Source organism: Rhineura floridana, chromosome 5, assembly GCF_030035675.1.
Source record: "Rhineura floridana isolate rRhiFlo1 chromosome 5, rRhiFlo1.hap2, whole genome shotgun sequence".
Lineage (NCBI taxonomy): Eukaryota > Metazoa > Chordata > Lepidosauria > Squamata > Rhineuridae > Rhineura > Rhineura floridana.
Window position 1 is genome coordinate 134,303,255 of NC_084484.1, and position 16,166 is coordinate 134,319,420.

Sequence of the window (16,166 nt, forward strand, 5' to 3'; positions counted from 1 at the left end):
TGGCGGGCAGGCAATGTGGCTAGGAAACGTGTTGATGGCAGGGCTGATGGGCGTGCTGTTTTTACTCCTGGCGGAATTGCACTTAAAATATTACTCCATGCTTGTTCACATGATACAGGTTGAGAGTCTGTATATTGTGATGGGCATGCTGCAATTGGAAATACTGTTATGATTTAGGGGAGAACTATACATTATGAAAACCAGAGGGCTCCTGCCAAAAATGGCAGCCTTGTGTTGAATCCAGTCTCCCACTCTGTAACACATACCCTGTAACATATACTTCAACATACCTCTGTCCTGGTGACATTATGCTAAGTATTTCCATAGCCAACCCCACCACTGCAGTGAAAGAGGGGCAGAGAAGCAATCAGCACGATGACATCAAGGTATATGGTAGGTTAAACTACACATCATGGAGAGGGAGGGGGAACTCAATGCAGGGCTGCCATTTTTGATGTCAGTCCTATGCTCTTTTGTAATGTGTAAGTCCTATGTCCTAAAGTGTAATTCTGTCTCAGTGATAATGATAAAAGAGACCATGAAATCCTCTGAAGGATATTAAAATAGAAGATTTGTAGTCAATTCTAACTATTCTATTACTAGCAGCCTTGTACCTGGCATTGAAATCTGTGGTTAAAATCAGTGCAGTTTTGAAAGGTTCAGTCTGCCATCTTGATTCAAAATGGTGTCCAATTTTTCCAAACATAAATGAAAACCAGCTTCTTGATTTGAGGAACCATCCTGCAAAATTTGGTTAGGATATCTTAACAAGTATCCAAATGAATAGAGAACAAACAACATTCCAAAATATACGGTAGATTGGATTTTTGCCAAACAAATATTTTAAACTAGGGGTGGGTAACCTCTTGCCTGTGGGCCTAACTGGGCCCACCAGACTTTCCCATTTGGCCTGCAAGGGCATTTTGGCAAAGCCACAACCACCTACATGACACATGATGCCATATATGCAGATATATGATGCAGGTAGCATCCATCAGCTACACCTGAAAACCCCTATACAAAGCAGCACTTTGAAAGGGGCTTAACAAGAATCTAAACATACTAAATTTTCTTTTGCCATGTTTCTACATCATGTAGAAACACTAGGGGCCAAGCTAGATATGCCATTAAATATGTTTTTATATTTAACATACTGATTTACATTAATATTTAACATACACTTATATTTTAAAAGTGCAGTTGTTTTAAAAAATGCAAATACACCCAGCAGGGGTTTTATGTATATGTAATTATTAGGGTGACAGAAGACAGGGAGAACACATTTAACCCTTTCCTGTCTGCTGTAGTCCTGAGAATAACTCCACTGGGGGATTTCTCCCCCCACGCATCCAGACCACAGCAAGGAAGAAAAAGGTTAAATCCCCACTCCATGGCTGCTGCAGTCCTGATAATTATCAGCTCCTCCTAGCTGTTACTTTCATTTTATATATAAAAAAGCAGCCTGTTAAATGCAATGATGCATTTAATACCGTATCTAGTGTGGTCCTAGGACATCTTTAAGTACATTTGAAGTCTGCCACCTTTGCTTCCTTGAACAAATGTGCCCTTGCACTCCATTGTTACAAGCCAAGTTCTAATTGTAGACCAATAAGAAAAGGCACATTTTATGCACCTAGTGCATTTCAAGTCAGATACCATCTGCCAACACACCATAGCATATTTTCAGAAGCCTGTTATATAAAACTTGTTTAGGCTGTAATTAAAACCACAGTAAGCATTTGATTTTGTTTATGAAATATGCAAACAAATGCATTTGTTAACTGCAGTCACTCAATGAGCCAAATACATATTTAATCAAGAAGCTACAGTGTTCCCTAAGACTATGCCCTGCACTTCTGTGTTGTGCATTCTTGCTGATGGAAAAATTATTGCCCCTAGTACAGAAACAAAACCATAGCAGCTGTTTCTAAACTATGTACTTGCTTCACTTTAGCTCCTTGGCTAGAATAGATCACATCTGTTCCTTTAAAATCAGAAAACTCTGGGGAGTACAAGGGAAACAAAAACTCCACGAACACCCTACCCTGGTGATTTCCGTTTTTCAGTATATAATGATCTTTAGTTTTTAAATAATGCACACATGTGCTATCATCCACAGCAAGCACCGTCTTAGAAGAGCATTCCCTCTTCTAAAATGGTGCCTGTTGTGACTGTGACACGGATGTGCCTTCACTAAAAACAAACAATGCCTTTTCTTCAGTTTTATTCATATGCACATTTGTGCAGATCTGATTGAGCTAAATTGAATTAAATTGATGAAATTAAAACTCATGCAGGGTAATAAACCGAGATTCCATAAATCAGCTGATAGCATTATGATTGAGCAATGTTGATGGCATGTGTGAACCAAGACTTCATTCCCATAAAAAAATTTAAATGATTAGATAAATGACATGGGCGGGGCGGGATGTGGGAGTGTATGCAAGACACTGTGTAAGTAGCATTTTACTGTATGTGCTTTGTGTATTACTTGCCTGCAGCTCCGAGACAAGTTCTAAGAGAAGTTTCACTCTTCACACATTCCTCAACATTCATTGAATGTGTAAAAAGCCAACCTTTCCACCATCCAGTTCAGTGGAAAGTTTCTGAACAGGATGCCTATGCTCATGAAGGGTTCTGAGCTACATGGAGAGCCCCCCCAATATACCTGTGCTCTGCAGATAAGGGTATCCTGCAGATACCATCTTATCAGAAGGTTCATAATTTTTTTTATTTAATTCAAAGGAAATGGACCTTTAGAGTTGTGGCACTGACACTTTGGAATTTCCTCCCCTTAAATATTAGACAGGCGCTATCTGTTATCTTTTCGGCACCTACTGAATACCTTCAACAAGCCTTTTAAGTAGAGGCCTTATCTATGTGTTGGTTGGGCCTTGCCCTTGGTGGTGGGTTGATGGTGGTGGGGAGGGAGGGCTGGCAGCCTGGAAGGGAGGGGGCCAGGGAGCACTGACAAACCATGGGGGGGAGCAGTGCTGGCAACTCATGTGCAGGGACAGGGAGGGCGCTGGTGACAGTAGGCAGGGTTTATTTATTATTATTTATTTATTAGATTTATATTCTACCCTTTCTCCCAGTAGGCAAACAAAAGCACTAAGAACACTTTAACACACCATAAAAATACTTTGAAATATATTAAAACAAAACCATTAAAAACATATTGAAACAAAACAACTTTAAAAACATTTTTAAAAGCTTTAAAAACATCTATTTTTTTTTAAAAAAAAAGGTTTAAAAACATATTTAAAAAGCATTCCCAACAGACACAGACTGGGATAAGGTCTCTACTTAAAAGGCTTGTTGAAAGGTCTTCAGTAGGCGCCCAAAAGATAACAGAGATGGTGCCTGTCTAATATTTAAGGGGAGGGAATTCCAAAGGGTAGGTGCCACAGCACTAAAGGTCCGCTTCCTATGTTTGTGGAATGGACCTCCTGATAACATCGTATCTGTAGGAGGCCTTCAACTGCAGAGTGCAGTGATCAACTGGTTATATAAGGGGTAAGATGGTTTTTCAGGTATCCTGGTCCCAAGCTGTATAGGGCTTTGTACACCAAAACTAGAACCTTGAACTGACAAGTGAGTTGGCGAGTGAAGCAACAAGGGTTGGAGCTCCTGGTGTATAGATGGAAATTTAGGCTGACTTTCAGAAGTCACCCTCTCAGCAAAGTAAAAAAAAAGTTCAAAAATGGAGCAGGAGGGACAGAAGATCTGGAACTCAGTTCCCTTCCATGAATGGAACAGAGTTCACATTAGTGGAGCAGGACTTTCCCATCCTTCTATTTTTTTAAAAAAGGTTTAAAAACATATTTAAAAAGCAATCCCAACACAGACACAGACTGGGGTAAGGTCTCTACTTAAAAGGCTTGTTGAAAGAGGAAGGTCTTCAGTAGGCGCCCAAAAGATAAGAGAGACTCAAATGCTATATTTGTGGTGATGATGATGAAATAGTGAAGCCTCTGGCAGAGCTGCTCTGATGTCACAGAAGGGAGAGGCAGGCCTTGAGGTAGTTGGTCAAACTGTTCTGATTCTAATGAAGGGGAAGATGGGCAAAGAGCCTAGTGAAGGATTACCAGAAGAGAGAGGGCTTATAAAAATAAAATTGGCTTGAAAAGGCAGCAGCCCAAAAGAAAGCAAAAAGTCTAACGCTGGAAGATTGACATATAATTAGGGTTGCCAGGTCAGAAGCAACCCAAAACCTGAGATTTGAGGGGCGGGCCCCAGTGATGTCATGGGGCAGGCCCCAGTGATGTCATGGGGCAGGCCCTAGTGATGTCATTAAGCATGATACATTAAGCATCAATCACAGTTGCTTGGAGCATACAATTAAAAAAAATCTGATTGGAAATTAAGATAGAAATCTTAGCTAAAAGATGGAGCCTGGGTAGGGAACATTTAATCTAGCCTACTTGCTTTCAGCAAGAAGGGTTAAGTGCCTTCAGGCCAGACCAGTCACCAGAAGGTCACTGTAGGGACAAAGGAGCTTAGTGTTGTGGAGATGTTAGATGGGAGCTTTGGGGAGTAAAGATGGATGCTCCTGAAGGCTGCAATTCTAAACACACTTACTAAGGGATTAAGCCCCATAGAACTCAACAAGACTGATTTCTAGTAGATATAGTTTGGATTGTGCTGTTGGTAAACCTTGACTAGGGTTCTTCTGCAAAGACATCCCTATCCAAACAGGGTTGGCAACCATGCCCTGCCCTTATCTTTTAATGTGGCTGCTCCAAACTTCTTTACAGATTTGTCCCTTCACTTCAGAAAGAGGTCTGAGAAATGAGTAAGAGTAAGAAGTATCTTTTAAAATTGTTCTTTTCAATTCACTCTTGAATGCACATCATACCTAGGGCAGATCCACACCATTCATTTAAAGCACATTCAACACCCATTTGAAGCACATGAATCCCACCACAGAATCATGGGAACTGCAGTTTGTTAAGAGTGGTGAGAGCTATAACTGTGAGGGGGAAACGACACTTCCCAGGATTCTTTAGGGGAAGTTGTGTGCTTCAAATGCGAGTTGGATGTGCTTTAAACGTATTGTGTGAATCCACTTAATAAATTTTGCCTGCATGTAAATTGTTTTAATTAATTTTTCAAAATGGAAATGAGCTATAAACTGTAGTGGGTGACCATGGGCTACTCACCATCTCAGCCTATCTGCCCCTCAGGATGAAAACAATGGAGAACCATGACCACCCCAAGGCATACTTAAAATGTAAAGGAAGTATTGTACAACCATAGTGTGAAATCGGATACTTATTGGGACACAGTATGACAAAATATTTATATAAGCATGACTATCAAATGTTTATTATTTATACAACCTGTAAAGATATTTATAGTACAATCCTGTTTGTTTACTCAGAAGCAAATCCCAATGTACTCAATGGTGCTTACGTAACCAGGGAAAACTGTACCCTGAAGTGATAAGGAACTTGTTCTTTTAACAAACCTTTTAAGTTAAGACCTTATCCCAGTCTGTGTCTGTTAGAATTGCTTTTTAATGTTTTTAAACCTTTTCTTTAAAAAAAATATTTTTAAAGCTTTTAAAAATGTTTTTAAAGATGATTTGTTTTAATATATTTTAAAGTCTGTTTTTATGTTTTTTAAAGTGTTTTTAGTGCTTTTGTTTGCCGCCCTGAGCTCCTACTGGAAGGGCGGGATATAAATCAAATAATAAATAAATAAAAATAAACTTCTTTCACTCAACCCAAAATTCAGAATCATGGCACTTTAAGCTGTTTTGCAACTGTTTATACTTGTTTTATGGTTATTGGCTTTTAAAGTGATTTATTTCTTATTGTGAGCTGCCTTGGTTTCCAATCACCAACCCTACCTCACAGGTTTGTTGGAAAGTACACACACACAGAGAGGTGTAAAAATACACCCATATAATCCTAACCATGTCTACTCAAAAGTAAGTCCTAATGGAGTATTGGATTAAATACTTTCATATTTCATAGCCCAGGGTCTGACTCTTGCACAGAAGAGAAAAAAAACCCTTTAAGCCATATTATATTACTTACACAAACTGCGAAATCTGAAAGCCTCCATTTTCTGACATTGAAATTAAGCTTAGGCATGCCTGGATCAAGAAGTCATAACCTGGCTTCATTTATTGGCTACAATCCTGAAAGGGCGGGGTTAGAGCCAGAGCTTGGACATTACTTTTTAAAACTACAACTCCCATCAGCCCCAGGAAGCATGGCCACTGGATTGGGCTGATGGGAGTTGTAGTTAGAGCTAGGAGCTGTTCTAAACATCTGTAAAACAGATTTAACAGTCGCGCGGGGGGGCAGTTGATGTTTTGGTGTATATCTCGGGAACCAGACCACCTAGAAACTTAATTTTTTTTAAAATTGAAGCTGAGAGTCTGGATATTAAGGGGCACTAGCCAGAGAGGCCCCCAAAAACCAGAGACTCCAGCCAAAAACAGGAGACCTGGTAACCCTACATATAATGCAGATAAGTGAAGGGGGAACCTCTAGAAGGAGAAATCTGAGAGGAGGAAAACAAAGAGAACAGAACTCTAGAGATAAGACCAAAGTTCTCACATTGATGGGAAACAATTTCTCAAATCTTTGTCTGCAAACCATTACGTTACCATGAATGTGAAAACTATTTGCCCAATGAATTGTTATCCAGTGTTTCAGAGCCAACACAATCCAGGCCATAGGAGCTGTGTTCTTTGAAAGTCTCTGTTCAGTGATTGGGATGTATAGAGCTCTTATGTCTTGATGCAATTATGAGAGGGAGAGAGGATTAATTCCCATGCTGTAAACTGATGACTACAAGTGTTCTGGGCACATCTTCCCCATAATTTCTCTTCTTGTTATGCATCTTACAAGAGAGAGTGAAAATGAGCTTGCTTAGCAGTAAATACATTGACTCTGCTCATGGATGTCATCCAAGGCAGGAAAAATCCACATGCTCTTGTGTGATTGCTTGAGGCAGACATCTGGATGCATTTCTCTGAACGTATCTGGACATCATGTTGATATATGTCCCTTGCTCTTTCACTCAGCTTGTGGTGTACTCTAACCTTGTAGCATTAGTTTACATGGAAGCCAGTCTCAGAACAGGGAATCAGATGATAGCACTTTTTCAGATCCCTATTGCTCTAGTTCTAAGGGCAACTGAGCATATTTCATATTTATGAGTTAAGAACGTAAAAACATAAGAAGAGCCTGCTGGATCAGGCCAGTGGCCCATCTAGTCCAGCATCCTGTTCTGACATGGTAACTGCTGCTATCACATGATAGATTGTGCAGAACTACTAATCACACTGACAGATAACGAAACATAAACCTTTTACCACATCGGTAAACAAAAATGGAAGCCAAGTCAAAAGATGCAAGTAGGGCATGATCTGTGTCCATCGATATTAGCAGTTTCAGAGAGTGGACATGTCCTGAAGAAGAGCTTATGTTGCTATCAAATATTGAATATTTCTGAGTATGAGGACCAATGGGGTCATTTTAAAAGTGAGCAAAAGTGATCAATATAACTGCAAATGCTGACAAACTCTTTTAAAGATCATTAAATATAATTTTAAAAATAATTAAATACAGCATACCGTCCCACACAGTGGAAAAACATTGCAGTATTTAGAATTTATATGACTGCAAAATTACAATTACATTTGTAATTTTGACCACTTGCATTTATTTCCCACTTAATCAAAAATAGGATCTAATTCTACTATATACTTATTTACTTGCAACAAATGGGGGCTTCCCACAAAGTTTAAATATATCACCCGAGAAGTATTCTGGTGTTGATACACTTGCATTCTATAATATAAACTATACAATACTTGTCTCAGTTAAATATGAACTATAGCCCTTTGACATAACAACTAAGGAGATGCATATACATTAACAGGCTTATGTAGACACATCACTTGCTGGACTGGGAACTCTGAACATAATCTGAATGCACATTCAGATTCAAATGTGCACCCAACTGTGGATACAGACAATTGGAGCTGTTGCTTTGAATCCAATACACATTTCAAGATGTTTTTGAATGCTCATCTCTATACATGTTATAAGGTGCATGTAATTTGAGCTGAATCAGGCCTGCTCTCATTCCCCCTTTTAACGTTTTCCTTCTGTAGCATATATTTTTCTTAGACCCTTGACAAATATTAATTACTACTACTACTAGTATAGTCTATTGAAACTAGTACTCTTTGTCACCTTTACTTTTATTTCTTCCTATTATTGCTAATTGCCCCATACATTCAACATTCCTCCTTCCTAAATTGCAGGATTTAATTTTTTATGTCTTCTTTAAAAAAGAGACAAAAGTCTAGCATAGTTTTCAGTATGCATGATGCTAAGCATAAATATTAGGACTGTCTTTCACTGCAGAGGTCAGAATGTCAAACGTGCACAAACTTGCATAATTACATCCATGCACTTCCAATAATGTATGATATAATGTGACAAAATGTGATCACTCAAAGGAAGCATGAATCTTAATACATGAAGAGGCTGGGTTCTGGGAATCTGAAATGGCTAGGTCAAGCTTGTGCTTAAAAATAAATTAGCAGATAAGTAGTGCAGTGCTAGGATTATACAGTCACTAGAGCGGCTGTATACTATATCCAGCATGGATTTTTTGCATTCTGCAATGTTAAATTGAAAATACCCCTCCAATGTCATTTTGCTGCTTCCCATAAGCACATTTCAAAACCAAACCTTACAAAATCTATAATCCTGAACTCAGAAATGCTTGCTTAACAACCCTGTAAGTTTCATGGCGATACACACAATACTCTGACCTTCATCTTCTGCAGTTTGAAAGTTTAAAAAATGCCTGGTTAATTTTTAATTAATTTAAGAAATTTAACATTGAAGTCTATTATAACATCAGACATGCTCAGTAAGAACCAACTGTCAGTGTTCTAAAAGCCAGACTCATAGCTGTTTCGTTTGGCTAATCAGGTGGCCAGACCTTTATTCCACTTTAGACAGTCATGTCTAAAGAATCCTGGGAAGTGTAGCTTGTGAAGGGTACTGAGAGTTTTTAGGAGACTCCTGTTTGCGACAGAGCTCCAGTGGCCATAGTGGTTTAACAGTCAGCCGATTGTAGCTCTGTGAGGGAAACAGTCTTTCCTAGCAACTGTCAGCACTCTTCACTAACTACATTTCCCAGGATTCTTTGGGGGAAGCCACGACAGTCTAAAGTGAAATAAAGGTCTGCTGTGGATGTGGCCAGTGACAGCTTTGGTTTAAATGTGGGTGGGAGACTACATGTGCCTGCTATAGAATAAAAAGGTGGGGGAAACCCTGAAAAATGATACTGTTCACCATGTTTTCCTTTTGGAAAGGAAAGGGTCTGTCTTTCTGCCCAGTGCCCATTCACCTAATTTTCTGGCCTGCCCCTGCCCAAGTCAGTTTCACTATCCTAGGCATGACTGTACAGGAGTAAATCCCATTGAACTCATAAAGCATGCAAGTGATCAAACCTGCCCTCCCCTCCTATCCACTCCCTTTTGCCCCTTCCTTCATCTCTCCCTTCCTCTCTCTGTCCTTCCACCTCTCCTCCATCGTCAATTTTACCTATTCTAAGCATGATTGCAGGGAAGTAAATCCCATTGAACTCAATAAGCATGCAAATGACCAACCCATTCTCAGCAAACTTGCACAGGATCCAATTTCTTACCTTCTGGATTGAAAAGCAGAGAAATTCACTAATAGGCACAAAAACCTTGCCATTGAAGAACATACCTAATAACCAACACATATTTCTATCAAATTTTAAAAACCAGGGAAATTGGGCAGCTGTAGTGAATGCACCAGGGGAGCAGGAGACCTGACTTCTTCTCTGAGATATTCTGGATGGAAATGGACTGCCTTCAAGTTGATTCCAACTTATGGCGACCCTATGAATAGGGTTTTCATGGTAAGCAGTATTCAGAGGTGGTTTACCATTGCCTTCCTCTGAGGTGGAGAGGCAGTGACTGACCCAAGGTCACCCAGTGAACTTCATTGCTGTGTGGGGATTTGAACTCTGGTTTCCCAGGTTGTTGTCCAAGACTCTAACCACTACACCACACTGGATTGTAGTGCCCTACACCTTTGTAAAAAAGCAAACACAATTTGGGTTGTTTTTTCACAGTCCAATCCACGTCCTGTGTAGCTTGGGAGAATCTGGTGACATGTGCTCAGTGGTGGCAACACATGCAATCAGCCGAAATAACAGAAACAAGACAGAAACAAGCTGTGCTGGTTTTGTTTTAGCAGGGAGGAAGCAACATTATTAAGACAGTTGCTAATAGCTCAGATAATCACTTTAAATACGTTTTACTTTGCAATTTTAGTGAAGTTTCCTATAGGAAATCATTTTCTTTTCCTTCTGTTTCTGTGAATATGTGAAGTACAGCAACACTTTGCAAAGTTTACACTAAAAAAACTCCCAAAACAATTGTGGAATAATGGCACTAACGATTCTGCAAAATAGTATCCGATGGAAATGAGGAGTGTCTCAGTTTGCAGAATATAAAACAGTGGGAGGTGAAATATATTCTAGCAAATTTCTAGGTGTGCTCTGTGTTTTTAATTGACCTAACCCACCTTTCCTCAATTGGAGTGGCTTAAGCACAACAGGCTGAAAACATGCATCTTGGGCAGGACAAGTGCCCCCCCCCAACAGTTAGATTCATTACTTCAGTAGCAACATATTGTAATCGGTCTGATTTTACATCATAGAATAGTAGAGTTGGAAGGGATCTGTAAGGCCATAGAGTCCAACCCCCTGCTCAATGCAGGAATCCAAATCAAAGCATTCCCGACAGATGGCTGTCCAGCTGCCTCTTGAATGCCTCCAGTATTGGAGAGCGCACTACCTCTCTAGGTCATTGGTTCCATTGTCATATGGCTCTAACAGTTAGGATGTTTTTCCTGATGTCCAGTCGAAATCTGGCTTCCTGCAACCTTGAGCCCATTATTCCGTGTCCTGCACTCTGGGACGATCGAGAAGAGATCATGGCCTCTATGTGACAACCTTTCATGAACTTGAAGAGTGCTATCATATCTCCTCACAGTCTTCTATTTTCCAGGCTAAACATGCTTAGTTCTTTCCATCTCTCCTCATAGGGCTTTGTTTCCAGTCCCCTGATCATCCTTGTTGCCCTCCTCTGAACCCGTTCCAGTTTGTCTGCATCCTTCTTGAAGTGTGGAGACCAGAACTGGATGCAGTATTCAAGATGAGGCCTAACCAGTGCTGAATAGAGGGGAACTAGTACTTTACGTGATGTGGAAACTATACTTCTGTTAATGCAGATATAGCATTTGTCTTTTTTGCAGCCACATCACACTGTTGGCTCATGTTCAGCTTGTGATCAACAACAATTCCAAGATCCTTCTCACATGTCGTACTGCTGAGCCAAGTATCCCCCATCTTATAACTGTGCATTTGATTTCTTTTTCCTAAGTGTAGAACTTTGCATTTATCCCTGTTGAATTTCATTCTGTTGTTTTCAGTCCAATGCTATCAAGGTCCCTTTGAATTTTGTTTCTGTCTTCCACGATATTAGCTATGCCTCCCAATTTTGTATCATCTGCAAATTTGATAAGCATGGTCTGTACCTCCTCATCCAAGTCGTTAATAAAAATGTTGAAGAGCACCGGGCCCAGGACCAAGCCTTGTGGTACCCCACTCGTTACTTCCGCCCAGTTTGAGAAGGAACCATTGATAAGCACTCTTTGAGTATGATTCTGGAGCCAACTGTGGATCCACCTAATAGTTGTTCCATCCACCCCACATTTAGTTAGCTTGCTAATCACAATATCATGGGGCACTTTCTCAAAAGCTTTGCTTAAGTCGAGGTATATTATGTCCACAGCATTCCCACAGTCTACAAGGGACGTTACCCAGTCAAAAAATGAGATGAGATTAGTTTGGCAGGACTTGTTCTTCATAAATCCATGTTGGCTCCTGGTAATCACTGCATTGGTTTCAAGGTGCTTATAGATTGACTGCTTTATAATCTGCTCCAGAATTTTTCCAGGGATTGATGTTAGGCTGACTGGTCTGTAGTTCCCCGGTTCCTCCTTCTTGCCCTTTTTGAAGATAGGGACAACATTAGCTCTCCTCCAGTCATCCGGCACTTCACTGGTCCTCCATGATTTCACAATGATAATAGAGAGCGGTTCTGAGAGTTCTTCAGCTAGTTCCTTCAATACTCTAGGATGCAGGTATTCCTTGACCATTTGTGTATCAATCTCAAGGTCCAACCCTGACACTCCTACTTCATGTTTCCCGGGAGGGTCATAGGCCCTTTCTTGGGAGAAGACTGAGCCAAAGTAGGAATTGAGCACTTCTGCCTTTTCTTTGTCATCTGTTATCATTTTGCTATCCTCATTGAGTAGCTGTGCCACCATTTCTTTTCTCTGTCTTTTACTGTGGATGTACATGAAGAAAGCTTTTTTGTTGCTTTTAGCATCCCTCGCTAGCCTCAGCTCATTCTCAGTTTTAGCCTTCCTGACACCATCCCGGCAATTCCGTGATACCTGCCTGTACTCTTCCTTTGTGGTCTGGCCTTCTTTCCACTTCCTGTAGGTGTCCTTTTTTGTTTTCAGGTCATCTCTAAGCTTTTTTGTGAAGCCACATTGGCTTCTTCTGCTGTTTCCCCCTTTTTTTCCTTGTTGGAATTGCTTGCCATTGCTCTTTTAGAATTTCCTTTTTTTAGAAACTCCCACCCATCTTTGACTCCTTTTCTCATTAGGGTGGCTTGCCATGGAACTCTACTTACAATTGTTCTGAGTTTATTAAAATCAGCTTTCCTGAGGTCCAGGGTGCGCATATGGTTACTCAGCTTTTGCTTCTGTTAAAATCAAGAATTCAAGTATGGTGTGGTCACTTTCCCCCAGAGTTCCCGTAACTGCCACTTCATCCACCAAATCAACTCTATTGGTTAGAATCAAGTCCAGGATAGCTGATCCTCTGGTTGCTTCCTCCACTTTCTGTAGGAGGAAGTTATCTGCAACACGTCAGAAATTTGTTGGAGGGGCCATGTTTGGCAGAATTTGTCTCCCAACAGTTATCAGGATAATTTAAACCCCCCATTACTACTACATCATGCCTCCTCGAACCACTGGCAATTTGGTTTTCAAAAGTTACATTCTCATCTCCTTGATTGGGTGGTCGGTAGTAGACTCCATGCACCGCATTCCTTTTGTTACTTGCCCCATTAATTTTAATCCAGATACTCTAGGTGGAACTACTAAGCTCATCTTCCTTTATTTCTGTGCACGGATATATATTTTTAACATATAGTGCGACTCCACCTCCCTTTTTATTCCTTCTGTTCTTTTTGAACAAGTTGTATCCTTCAATTGCTGTATTGCAGTCATGGGAGTCATCCCACCAAGTTTCAGTTATATCTATCAAGTCATAATTGCCCTCCTGTATTAAGAGTTCAAGTTCGTCCTGCTTGTTTCCCATGCTCTGTGCATTAGTATACAGACATCGAAGACCATGTGATTTATGGCTTGGCTTCCTTACTACATTTTTCTGAGGGCTGTTACTGGGCCATATTAGAACCAATCTCTTTGGTCCTGCTACTGTGCATAAGCCTTCATCAGTCGTTACCACCAAGTTTACATCTCCCTCCCTCATAGGATTCAGTTTAAAGCCCTCCTGATGAACTTCTCCATGCTGTGGCCAAACACATTCTTCCCAGTCCTTGTGAGATGCAACCCATCACTGGCCAGCAATCCATCTTCCTGGAAGCATAGCCCGTGGTCCCAGAATCCAAATCTCTCACATCTGCACCACCTTCACAGCCATTCATTCACGCAGAGTATTTTTCTTTCCCTTTCTACTCCTCTTCTAAGTACTGGAAGGATGGATGAAAAAACTATCTGGGCCCCAAAGTCCTTGAGTTTCCTTCCCAGAGATTCAAAGTCTGATGTGATTTCTTCATAGCTCCGTTTGGTAGTGTCATTTGTTTCCACATGGATGAAGAGAAAGGGATACCTATCGGTGGGCTTGATGAGTGATGGCAACCTTTCCGTCACACCTCTAATCCCTCCTCCTGGTAGACAGCATACCTGGTGAGTCAACGGATCTTCTCGGCATACTTGGGTTTCGATCCCACGCAGTAGGGAGCCTCCCACTACTAGTACTCGTCTTCTTGTTGTGAGGAGTGGTTTCATTGTCCCTGCTTGATTGAGCTTCAGCCTCTTGCTCGTTGTTGCACAGGGTCTCCTGTAATTCTTCCTCCACAGGCTGTCCTCCAGTCTTCTCCTCGAGTGGTTGAAAGCGGTTCCATAGCTCCATTGGTGAAGGGTGTCTTCTAGCTCTTCTGCTCTGAACTGTCACCCTTTCCCATGGAGTTTCCTTCACTTCGTTGTTCCTCTCCAAAGCAGTCTCCTCTTCTGCTACCACATGCTGTTGCTCCTCCACCTCCACATCTCTTTGCTGCTGTTGTTCCAGTGTTCTGTCTAAGAACTCTTCATCTTCCCTTATAGTCCTCAGTGTGGCCACCCACCATTCCAGGCCTCTCACCTTTTCTTCCAACAGTGCTACGAGCTTGCACTTGTTATAGGTGTACGCCATGTTGTTCTCAGGCAAGAAAACAAACATGGCACACACCTTGCAGGTCACAACCACTGGAGAATCCTTCCCGTTCATACTCTCTTCTACCTTTTGTTTTTTCTAACTACTTGTTTTGGAGTGGCCTGTGCTTTGTCCTGTCCTACTTCAGGGTAAACTTGAGAGTCCCACTAGTATGCACTGCGCTGTACAAGGAGAATTAGTAATTTGTTTGGGGTTTTTTTATGGACCTCCTCCTTGACCTCTCCTGTCAAACTCCTTTGTTAAGCTCCTGTTTGCTCTGCCTGTTTGCTTGCTCTGTTCTCTCGCTCTCTGAAAGGTGGCTTGCTTATATGTCCTCACCTGTAGATCAACTGAGACTCCGCCAGAGCTTGGAAAAGTTGCTTTTTTGAACTACAGCTCCTATCAGCCCAATCCAGTGGCCATGCTGGCTGGGGCTGATGGGAGTTGTAGTTCAAAAAAGTAACTTTTCCAAGCTCTGGACTCCGCTGTTAGGAGTCAGGAAGCAGAATGAGAGTCCCAGCACACAGCTGCTGCTTGACGCTCTCAGGCCACGCCCTTAAGCCAATAGCTATCAGGCCACACCCCTTCCAATCAAGCTGCTATGGAGCCCTTCAGAGCACACGGCTTAGAGCACACGGCTTCAGAGCCCTCTTGCCTTTTTCCTTTCCTCACTACAGCTCCTTTGTCAAACTCCTGTTTGCTCTGCCTGTACGCTCGTTCTGTTCGCTCTCTCTCTGAATGCTGGCTTCAGAGAGTTTCCGTTTCAGATTCAACTGCTAATGCATCCAAAATCAAAATAGAACATTACCTCCAGTTTGAAACACAAAAGACTGTCTTCACCATCATATGACATTAACCAATGAAAAGGCTTTGAAATTAATAAAAATAAATTTGAGATTTCTAGGATGAATGAAATATAATTTTCTATGTTAGATTCCCTGTAGAAACAGTAGCAACACAGGAAAGAAGCAAAGTAAGAAGAGCACCAACAAGCATACAAAAAGGTAATTCTCCATCTTTGGAGATGGCAGGTGTTGTTGGGCTGGTGACCAGTAGGCATTACTGTCTCTAGTTGTTTTCCATGAAGCCTGCAAGTTTGAAGACGTAACTGTGGTTAAGGGGGAGTTATGTCTATGCTCTGTCTGGGAACGGACTGCCAGGGCCGTTGCTATGGTAGCCATCTGATAGCGACTGGGAAAGTTCTAACAGAGTCTGTGTGTTGTCGTCTTCTGAATTATGCCTCTGAGCTGAGAGGCTGTCTTTTGTTTTATCTACGGAGAGAGATGTACCAGAAGGGGGGTGACTGAAGAATCTCTACATGTATTTACTCTTAAGCCTCTGGCCTTAATGTCTTTCAATAAAGACTCTTAACACGCTCTGAAGAAGTTTCTTGCTCAACTTAACTCCAACGTAATGTATGCTGTTTCACACAACGCACACATGCCAACAGTGGTAGCAGAGGATGGTTGCGCTCCACAGCGCATTACACGGGAGTAAGTTGCTGGTCTGAACTGCAGACGGAGTTCCAGAGAGGGCAGCTTGATTGATTGAACCAGACGGAGGTGAGCAACATGGCT